The sequence below is a fragment of the Eptesicus fuscus genome, chromosome 9, assembly GCF_027574615.1.
Source record: "Eptesicus fuscus isolate TK198812 chromosome 9, DD_ASM_mEF_20220401, whole genome shotgun sequence".
Lineage (NCBI taxonomy): Eukaryota > Metazoa > Chordata > Mammalia > Chiroptera > Vespertilionidae > Eptesicus > Eptesicus fuscus.
In genome coordinates this window covers 27,774,038-27,784,747 of record NC_072481.1, presented here as the reverse complement: position 1 = coordinate 27,784,747, position 10,710 = coordinate 27,774,038, and positions in this window count along the sequence as shown.

Here is a 10,710-nt window from a genome sequence, read left to right as displayed (position 1 = left end):
GGTGTATTTCGGTCCCTGAACGACATCCTAAAAGGTTTCTTCTGGCCAGCCAGCTGTCTGGCCTCTGCCACAGCTGGTCGCCTGCCCTTCTTGCCTTCACTGACTGCTTTTCTTCTTCTCCAGCTACCACCTGGCATCTCCTCCTGGCATCGCCCTCATCTGCTCACCAAGTCCCCTTTACTTCAGAGCCATAAGACAGTTTCTTTATTGTGCCCAGGTTATCTACCTGATCCTGCCTAAGAATTAAAGGGGTCAAGGGCAGCAGCCCTGGGCAGAGGTGGCCATGGTGTCCAACAAGTCTCTCACCTTTTCTGCTGGCTGTGGCAGTAACTGTGGATACACGATGAGCTCTGTCCATATTAGAAACTCTGAGTTTGGGGCCTGATGTTGTTCAAACTCCACAGGAATTGACTGCATACCTCTTGGGATGGCATGGCATTGAGGGAACTCACCACTGCAAAGATTCAATCCAGACTGGATGGGATATCACAGGAAACTTTACTAGTAAAACTTGTTGCAGTTGGCTTGGGTGTGAAATCTGCTTCCCAGACAGAGAGATCAAAAGCCCAATTGATGGATGTCTGTGTACCCAGCTCTTCTTGCTTGCTTTCATCTTCCTTCCAGAAAGAGGAGTAAACATTCAGCTAGTGAGCACTGCAGGTGTTCCCTTGAGGAGTAGAAAGAAATATCATTGAGAGCAGACAAGACCACCAAAGAAGGTGTCCATGGGGATCTCAAGGGTCTCAAGGAGGAGCAAAATGAAGGGTGTTGGTAGCAACAGTTCCAGAATTTCTATGAGGAAGGTCTTTAAGGCAGAGGCAGTTTGAGTAGAAGGTAGCTGGGGGGACTTACCTTAAAGTTGCATTTGTGGAGCTTGTATAATACTGAACAATAACATTTTTTAGCATGTTTTAGTCATACTTTACAAAAGTTGAGGAAACATCAATTTTCTGTATAAAGTTTATCTTAATGCATAGTATAGTGGTTAGAAGCAGAACTCCAGAGCTGGATTGCTTGGGTGCAAATTCCATCTTCACCATTAATCAGCTAGGTGACCTCAGGCAAGGACTTTAGCTTCTCTGTGATTCAGTTTCCTCACCTGTAAAATGTGGATAACTATGTACAACAGACTTGCTGTGAGGATTGAGTTAATCCATATAAATGTTCAGAATATAGTAAGTGCTCATTAAGGGTTAGCTACTATTACTTACCTGGAAGAGACTTGGGAGGGCCTGGGGCACCTCGCCCCACATCTCCTTCTTCAGTGAAACAAGGAACCTTGACAGGGTTTTCCTACAGCCTTTTTAATCAACAAGCCTATTTGAGATTCTCTCTCTTCTTATGATTGCCACCATGAATATGAAGGATCAGAGCTGAGTTCTAGAGTTTTGCTGTGACTCTTCTACGCCCTGGATCATTAAAATTGAAATGGAGCCAAGCCCTAGCTCCTCCCCATGCTTCAGGGGCAGAATAGGCTCACCCACTATGCAAGTGAACAAAAAGATGTGCATGCTTCTTCCTTGGAATAGTATTTTCAGGGAGACTCTAGATTAAAAATTAGAAAGCCAACTAGAAAAGTTCTGACCTTGTTACTTGAAGCAATCTAGTCTAGGGGTCTTCAGAGATGATTCCTTAGGTCAGGAAGATAATAATTGAACTATAATTTATAAGCACTTTTTAATATAAAAAAGAAAGAAATTTGGTTTATTTGACATACATATTGAGACAGATACCCTCACTTGGTAAGTCATTTGGTCACCTGTCATATAGGGGACATAATGCATGCTGAGGTGAGACAAGGGATTCAACAACACGGGGGTTGACAGTGGTGTTTATGACATATTGTAACTAATATGTGCCTAATTAAGGAACTTACTGATTATATTAACAAGTTTGAGCTAAACATCTTCATAGAATAGACAGATGGTTTAAAAAGATTTCTGCAAAGAAAACATGACTTTTAAATAATACACATAAAAATGCAGTCACCCACTACTCCTAATAGGAACTCTTAGTCACATGTCTTATAACTCTCTGAACGTTGTCTGGCTTATCTGTAAACTAGAGGCCCAGTGCATGAAAATTCATGCATGGGAGGGGGTGGTCCTTCAGCCCAGCCTGCCCCCTCTCACAGTCCGGGAGCCTCAGGGGCGGGAAGCGACCCAGCGATCAGGGGAAGGCAATGCCCCATCACACCTCTGCTGCTGCCATTGCCAGCAGCGCAAGCCTTGGCCGGCCCTGGTTACCTGAGCCTTGGGCAGCCCTGGACAGCTGGGCAGCCGCCATCCAAGGCTTGCCTGCGCCTTGGGCCAGTACTGGGCGGCTGGGAGGCTGAGGGGGGTCTCCGGAGGCAGGCGCACAGAGCGGCCGGACCCATCTGGGGGCGGGTTTGGCCGTGCCGTGCACCTGCCACACTGGCGGGGCTGAGGGGACTGGGCGCTGTCATCTTTGAGGCCGTGGCAGTCAATTAGCATATTCCCTCCTTATTGGCTGTGGGTGCTGCCATCTTTGTGAGGGCATGACTGTCAATTAGCATAGTCCCTCTTTATTAGATAGGATTGTTATAGAGTTATAAGGATTATATAAAAATGTTTACATGTTTGCTACATTTGGGTCCTTGATCAATGGTTGATATTACAAAGAAAGGTATTGCTGAGCCAAATTATGAGTAAATTAACCAGATAAACAATATCTTGGCACAGCATCTTTTAAAGTACCTAAAAGTTCCAATTCACTTTGGGGTAAGGGACGAATATACAAAGATGAATTTGGTATAGATCCCACAGTCTAGAATTTGGAGCTGGCCTTGTCTACATTACCACAACAGCTTCCCGACTAGTCTCTCTACCTTCATGGTCCCTCTGTTCTCTAGCTCCAACTTCCACCTTCATGTGACTGATAAAGCAGTCTTCCTCATCACTTTCATCACTCATTTCCATGCCTAAAAACCTTTAGTAACTGTCTTGGACTATACGATTCTGTTATATACTGCCTTGTATTGTTCAGTAATTTTTCTTCAATTTAGACTTCTCTTTCCAGATAAACTATTGTAGTTAGTACTTAGAACTTACAAATAAGGAAAATAAGGTTGCCCTAGAGAGAATTTAACTTAATCAGCAGGTGATGAAAGGAACCCAATGTCTCCCAGGCCCTTGGGACCCAGTTACTTAACTACTAATCAGTGGCATTAACACATCTAAGGAAAGAAAGCCAGTGTGGTCTGCAATAGCTCGAAATAGAGGAAAGCCAGAGAGAGAAACTTTAGCTCAATGTACCCAGCACTTTCTATGAGAGAACGATACTGGAAACAAGAGAATCTGAGCATGCCAAATATTAGTCTCAGGGCTATTTATTTCCTCTGGCCAGGGGAGGTCCTGCTCCATTGTACATTATACATCTCTAGTTAAAATAGCCAGCATTCTTCTCATTTTGATCTCCTGGATGAAATATTCCCCTCCTTTAATGACTAGTTCTGGAAATACCATCAGGGTACTACTGGTTTACTAATTCTGCTTCCCAGGTACCTACAGATTGAGATGGGGTGTCTCTGCTAGAGTTCCAAGCATACTAGTCAATGGAAAGTTACACCTCTTTTATGTGAGTCTAATAGTCAAAGTCAGGTAATATTTGTTTATGTAAATCTGATAAGTAAAGATTAAGTGAAAAAGATGGAACTTACAAATCAGGAGAAAATGTAGCAGAATCTTTTTAAAATCTTGTGTTTAAAATATTTCTTTTAAGTAAAGCATGTAATCTAGAAGCTGTAGAGGCAAAAAATTAACAAAGTAAAAATTTTAAACTTCTATATAATGAAAAACACTATAAACAAATTTGAAAGACATCACAGACTTGGATCCCATATTTGTAAACATATATAATAAAGTATTAATATCCTCAAGGTATTAAGAGAACCTAATAATGATAAGGAAAGGACAACCCAATAGAAAAATGAGCAAAGGATATGAATTAGGAAAGTCACAGAAAATGTGTCCAATATTAATGTCTAATAAACATTTGAAAAATGTTTCAAGTTCACTTTTTTGTTGTTGTTAATCCTCAACAAAGGATTTTTTTTTTCATTGCTTTTTAGAGAGAGTGGAAGGGAAAAGCGGGGAGAGAGAAACACAGAGAGAGAGAAACATCCATCTGAAGGAGATGCATCAATTGGTTGCCTCCCGCAGGTGACCCCAAGTGGGCCGGGGATCTGGATGGAACCTGCAACCCAGGCACGCACCCCTGTCGGGGAATCGAACCTGTGACCCTTCAGTGCGCAGGCCAATGCTCCAACAACTGAGCAACACCAGCGAGGGCTCAAGTTCACTTTTAAATAAGGAAATTAAATTAAAATAGCAGTGATACACCATTTCCATAAGAATTTCTTCTGTTATATTTTTAAACACCTTTTCTTTTTAATTCTTTGAGGATTACTATATCAGGGGGTATACACAATACATAATATTATGTTAGCCATTGACAAGTTGTTTCCAGAAAGGTCATTCAAATTTATACTCCTGACAAAAGTGCAGGTGTGTGCCCATTTTCCTTACCTTCCATGAGTTTAGTCAATCTTCCTAATCTTTGCCAACCTATAGGTAAAACATACTAGCTCAGTGGTCGGCAAACTGCGGCTCGTGAGCCACATGTGGCTCTTTGGCTCCTTGAGTTTTTAGCAAAGGCCAGCTTAGGAGTACCCTAATCCTACCTAATAAAATGGTAATATGTAAATTACCATCACTCCGCTATGCCCATGATTGGGCCAGCGGGAGGCGTAGGGGGCGGGACTCAGGGTGGCCGGGGTAGCCAATTGGGCCAGCAGGATGCTGAGCTCACGTCGCCACTGGTGACGCGAGCTCAGCTTCTGTGCCATGGCTGTGCTGCGGAACAGAAGGGGCCTCTGGGGCAGCGAGCTCACGTCCCGCCGCGGACCATCAAAAGCGGGGGAGCGGGGTGCCTGTCTGCTCCAGCACCAGGCCTTTCTGAAAGGCCTGGTGCACCAGCGGACAGGCACCCAGCTCCCCCGCGATCGAAAGCTAAAGCGTGTAGGGGACCCTACACGTGCATGATTCAATCATGCACTGGGCCTCTAGTTAAGTTAATAATAATGTACCTACCTATATAGTTTAAGTTTAAAAAATTTGGCTCTCAAAAGAAATTTCAATCGTTGTACTGTTGATATTTGGCTCTGTTGACTAATGAGTTTGCCGACCACTGTACTAGCTCATTGTTTTATTCACATTTTCTTTTAGCCATTTGTATTTTTTACTTTGTAAATTGTCTAATCATGCAGTTTGACCTTTTTCTATTGGGTTGCTAATATTTTCTTGTTGATTTATAAGAGCTAGTTAGATATTTGTTATTAGCTCTTTTTAATGAAGTATACATTTTTCTCTATTGTTATTTATCTTTCAGTCTTCTTGTTATATATTTTTCAGCCTTTCTTGTTATGTAAAATCTTTACATTTGTATGTGGTTAATGTTTTGTGTTTTTTCTTTATGGCTTCTGGCTTTTGGGAAATGTTTGTGTGTTTTTTTATAATATACTAGAGGCCCGGTGCACAAAAATTTGTGCACTGGGGGGGGGGGGGCCCTCAGCCCGGCCTGCACCCTCTTGCAGTCTGGGAGCCCTAAGGGGATGTCTACCTGCCGGCTTAGGCTCACTTCCCAGGGGATCGAGCCTAAGCTGGCAGTCAGACATCCCTCTGGCAGCCCAGGAGCCCTTGAGGGATGTCCAACTAACAGCTTAGGCCTGGTCCCCTGCGCTGTCCAGCCATGAGCCGGCTTCTGGCTGAGGGCACTCCCCCTGTGGAAGCGCACTGACCACCAGGTGTCAGCTCCTGCATTGAGCGTCTGCCCCCTGGTGGTCAGTGCACATCATAGACCAGTCGTTCTGGTTGTTCCGCAGTTAGGGTCAATTTGCATATTACCCTTTTTTTATATAAGATTTTTACTAGTGGCCTGGTGCACAAATTTGTGCACGGGTGGGGTCCCTCGGCCTGGCCGGCAATCGGGCTTATCGGGGCCATCTCACCCAGTCCTGATCAGGATGATCAGGGCCAGCTGGCCAGGGGGGGAGGGATCACGGGAGGTTGGCCAGCCGCAGGTGGTTGGCTGTGGGAGCACACTAATCACCAGGGGGCAGCTCCTGTGTTGAGCATCTGCCCCCTGGTGATCAGTGCGCATCATAGCTACCAGCCAGTGGTAAAGGTTGCTTAGGCTTTTATATTTATATATAGATAGATTGATTCCAGAGAGGAAGGGAGAGGGAGAGAGAGATAGAAATATCAATGATGAGAGAGAACCATTGATTAGCTGCCTCCTGCATGCCCCCTAATGGGGATCGAGCCCGCAACCCGGGCATATTCCCTTGACCCGAATAGAGCCCAGGATCCTTCAGTTCGAAGGCCCATGCTCTATCCACTGAGCAAAACCAACTAGGGCTGGGAAATGTCTTGAAAGGCTTTCTTCACCTCCAAGATTATACAAATATTTCCCCATGTTTTCATCAAGTATTTTTATGGTTTCATTTCCCCCCTTTGAGTCTAAGGAGTGAGGTAGGGGTGAAGCATTATTTTTTTTTTTCTAAATAGCTGGCCCGTTATTTCAAATAATTTACTGAATTATTCAACATATTTGCACTGATTAGCATGTATTGACTATGTATCATGTGCCCGACACTTACTATATCTCTTACATACATAATTGAGTTTAATCCTTACATCAGAGGTAGCATAATTAGATTTGCATTTACAAAAAAAACCCCTCACAGTCTGTCTTCAATGTGGAAAATAGATTGGAGGGGGGAAAGAATGATTGCAAGACGATCAGTTATTTAGGTGACACAGGCAAGAGGTTCCTTCAAAGGTCTATATTCTAGTACTTACAGGTTATTACACATGGTAGATAGTGAATAAAACTTGTTAAATGAAAACTGATAGTGACTTGGACCAGAGAGGTGGCAGTAGAGGTAGAGAAAAGTAGGCCATTTTTGATAAATAGTTTGGAAATAAAATTAACAGGTTTTAGTGATTATTTAAATACTAGGGGCCCAGTGCACAAATTTGTGCACCTTGAAAGGAACTGTGGGCCACGAGGCTGCGGTAGGCACAGGGGCGGGTCTCGGCCCATCCTCCATGACCCCGCCTGGCCCCTCCTGCTGCGGCCCCCTGTCCTCTGTCTGCCAGCAGCCCCGCTCCCACTGCCACTGCCTCGCACCCACGGACAGCACAGAGTGATTGGGGCTGGTGCCAGCAGTGGGTGCAAGTGGCGGCTGCTGCCTCAATCGCCCCTCACGAGCAGGGGGAGGTGGAGAAGCCCTCAGGGGCAATAACGCTGGCAGCCGCCGCTCACACCTGCTGATGGCGCCGAGTGATTGGGACCAGCACCTGGCACCAGCAGCAGGTGCAAGCAGCGACTCTGGCGCTGGCTGCGGTGCGTGTGGGGTGGGACCGTGGCGCACGCTGGAGCAAAGAATTTTCAGTAACCACCAGAGGCTTGCCCTGATGACAGTGATCAGCGCCCCACCTTGGTCTGGTGCCCCCACTCACCTGCTCCACCATCCCACCACGGCCAACGCCCGCCATGTTCAGCGCACATCATAGCAACCAATTGTTTGGTTGTTCCGCAGTTCAGTCTATTTGCATATTAGCCTTTTGTTATATAGGATGATACGGGAGAGGGAAGATAGAGAGGGAGATGTCAGAGATGACTCAGATTTCCGGAAGGAACAGATTTAATGGGAAAGTGATGAGTTTACTTTTAAACGTGCTGAGTTGGAGGTACCTTGGAGATATTCATTTGAAGATGTCAGGTAAGCAGGTAGATACATCCTTCTGGAGCTCAAATAATTCTAATTTAAAGTATGAATTTGAGGAGTAAATGTATACTGATAGTAATTAAAGCCATAGAAGAGTTGAAATTACTTAAGGAAAGTATTGAATAACAAGAGCTCCTAGGGCAGATCCTTGAAACACTCTGATATTTAAAAGTTTAGTAGCAGAGAGGTAGGAGCCAGTAAAAAATGTCTGTGAAAGGGCTGCCGAAAAAGTGAGAGAAACTGGGAGAATGTGGTGTCTTAGAAGACAAGGAAAGAGTGTATTCAAGGAGAGAGTTCAAGGTAATCCTGAGAGAGTGAATGAAATGATGGAACATAAATGCTAAGCTAGAGAAAAGGGAAGTGAAGACAGGAAGGGAGTAATAGAAACAAGGTGAAAGGATCAATATTCTGATATTCAAATGAAAGGGAATAACAATTGCAATTGGGCAAGTTTAATAAGCAAGTTCAAAGGATAGGTGATTGTGGTCAGAGAGTGGACTATTGGAATTAGTGATTTTTAAAAATATATATATTTTTATTGATTTCAGAGAGGAAGGGAGAGGGAGAGAGAAATAGAAACATCAATGATGAGAGAAAATCATTGATGGGCTGCCTCCTGCACCCCTCCCACTGGGGATCGAGCCCACAAACTAGGCATATGCCCTGACCAGGAATTGAACCGTGACCTTCTGGTTCATAGGTCAACACTCAAACACTGAGCCATGCTAGCTGGACAGAATTAGTGATTTTAAAAGTAGAGAAATTGGAGGGGTTTCAGGTGATGATAACAAGGTTCAGGGAGTGGCTGTTGTATATACTGTGACTAATCATACTTCTGCATGAAAACAAATACTTTCAGGAGTATTTCAGTAGCCAGGTAGCATTAGCATTGGAAGAGGACATTGAAGATTGGATGGGTCTTTCTCTGAAGTCACTTAGGATGAAGGCAGGACTTGTGGTACCAGAGAAACAGGAAGCCACATTCCAGGGTCTTCTGTGAACCGTGAGCACAAAGGAGGTAGTTAGATTACAATGACCAATCAGGGTGGGAGTGGCAGGAGTTTTTATAAAGGGGGAGGGGAGCAGAGGACTCTGAGTAGCACTGAGGAGCAGCCTTATCTCCTACACTGCATAGGTGTGAGAACTTGAGCAGACTTCACGGGAGAGAGCTGCAGGGAAATAGCATAGAGAGCCAGGCTTGATTAAGACAAGAAGTGGAAGGAACTCTCAGAGAAGTGACTGAGGACATGGACAGTTTTGGCAGGGAGAGAAGAAGGGGATTAGATTAAGTCTAAGGAATTTGGGGGAGTTTAGGAATGATAGTTCCTAGAGGACAAATGTGGGAAGGGAGCAGGTATTTATATTTGGAACTTTAACCTATGAAAATAGGAATGAAACTGGAAAGGTTTAGTTCCAACTGACCCTTGGAGAACAGTGGACAGGGGCTAATAAAAGTCAACTGGAAGGTACTGAAAGTGTTTCTTTTCATACAGAAGTATGATTAGTCACAGTATATACAACAGAGGACAGTAGTGGGAGCAAAGAAACTTGAAGTTTAAGGTTCTTTGAGGGGAAGGATGAACAGTGGTCCGAGGCATTAGATTCTTAGGCTCCGCATCCACTGGTGTCCTATTTAATCAGGGATTGGAGGTCTTGGTGCTTGTAGCTTGAGGTCAGGTGTAAGGAAGTTGGCCTAGGGCTGGACCCTAGATCTAGAGGTGCAAATATACTTTAAAACTTCCATTGGGGCACAGTTTTTATTTCCACTCCCCAAGCATAGAAATGATGCCTAAACTATTATTTCAAAATATTGCTTTTTCAGGCTCAGTTTTTAAATAGTTTCAACCATTTCCCCCAAATTTCATTCTAATTTTGGTGTATCATATATTTGCTTAATTTTTAATTTTCATAATTGTTTTTTGTTAAGTTAAAGTCCAACACAAGAGAAATTATGGCTTTGGATTCGTATAATGATAGAATTCAGAAGTCCTAACAAAACTTAAAGTTGTCACATTTAAGGAGGAAAAATATAAAGCTTCATTTTTAATTTGTTCTTTTCTTGCCAGTGCCTTATAGAATCAATAGAAAATACATTAGCAGAACTAGGCCAGTATCATACATGGGGCACTTCCCTCACCACCTTCAGCTCCTTGTGACTTCTTTTTTTTTGTTAATCCTCACCCGAGGATACTTTTCCCCATTGGTTTTTAGAGAGAGTGGAAGGGAAGGGGAGAGACAGAGAGAGAAACGTTGATGTGAGAGAGACATATTGACTGATTGCTTCCCACACAAGCCCCTACAGGCTTGATCCCCAGCCCTTTAGAGAGAGCTAGAAACATCAATGATGAGAGAAAATTATTGATCAGCCTCCTGCATGCCCCACACTGGGGATTGAGCCCTGACCTGGAATCGAACCATAACCTCCTGGTTCATAGGTCGACGCTCAACCACTGAGCCACACCAGCTGGGCTCCATCTCAAATTTAATAACTCCTGCTATTGAAAATACTCTTAATGGTGTAATCATGAGTAAATTGTACCCTGACATGCTATGGGCATTATTCCATTCTTCATTGTTCAAATTTTATCACCTTCAATGCTCTATTTGAATCCTACCTTCTCCCAAAACACTTCAGGACACCTCAAACCCTGATGCTCTCTGGCCTTTAAAATCCCACAACAGTTTGTCTGTGTTACTCATTTGATACATTTTACCTGCATTATAATTTAGTTGGATATTCTTTACTTTTCTTTTGATTATGACTTAACACCACAAATCCACAAGCTTCGTAGAAAGTGCATCTTATGTCTTTTTTTCTAACACCTTTTAAAACTTTTTCCTAATGCCTTGTCCATAGTATGCAGTGAATAAATATTTGCCGATAAATTGCTGGATCA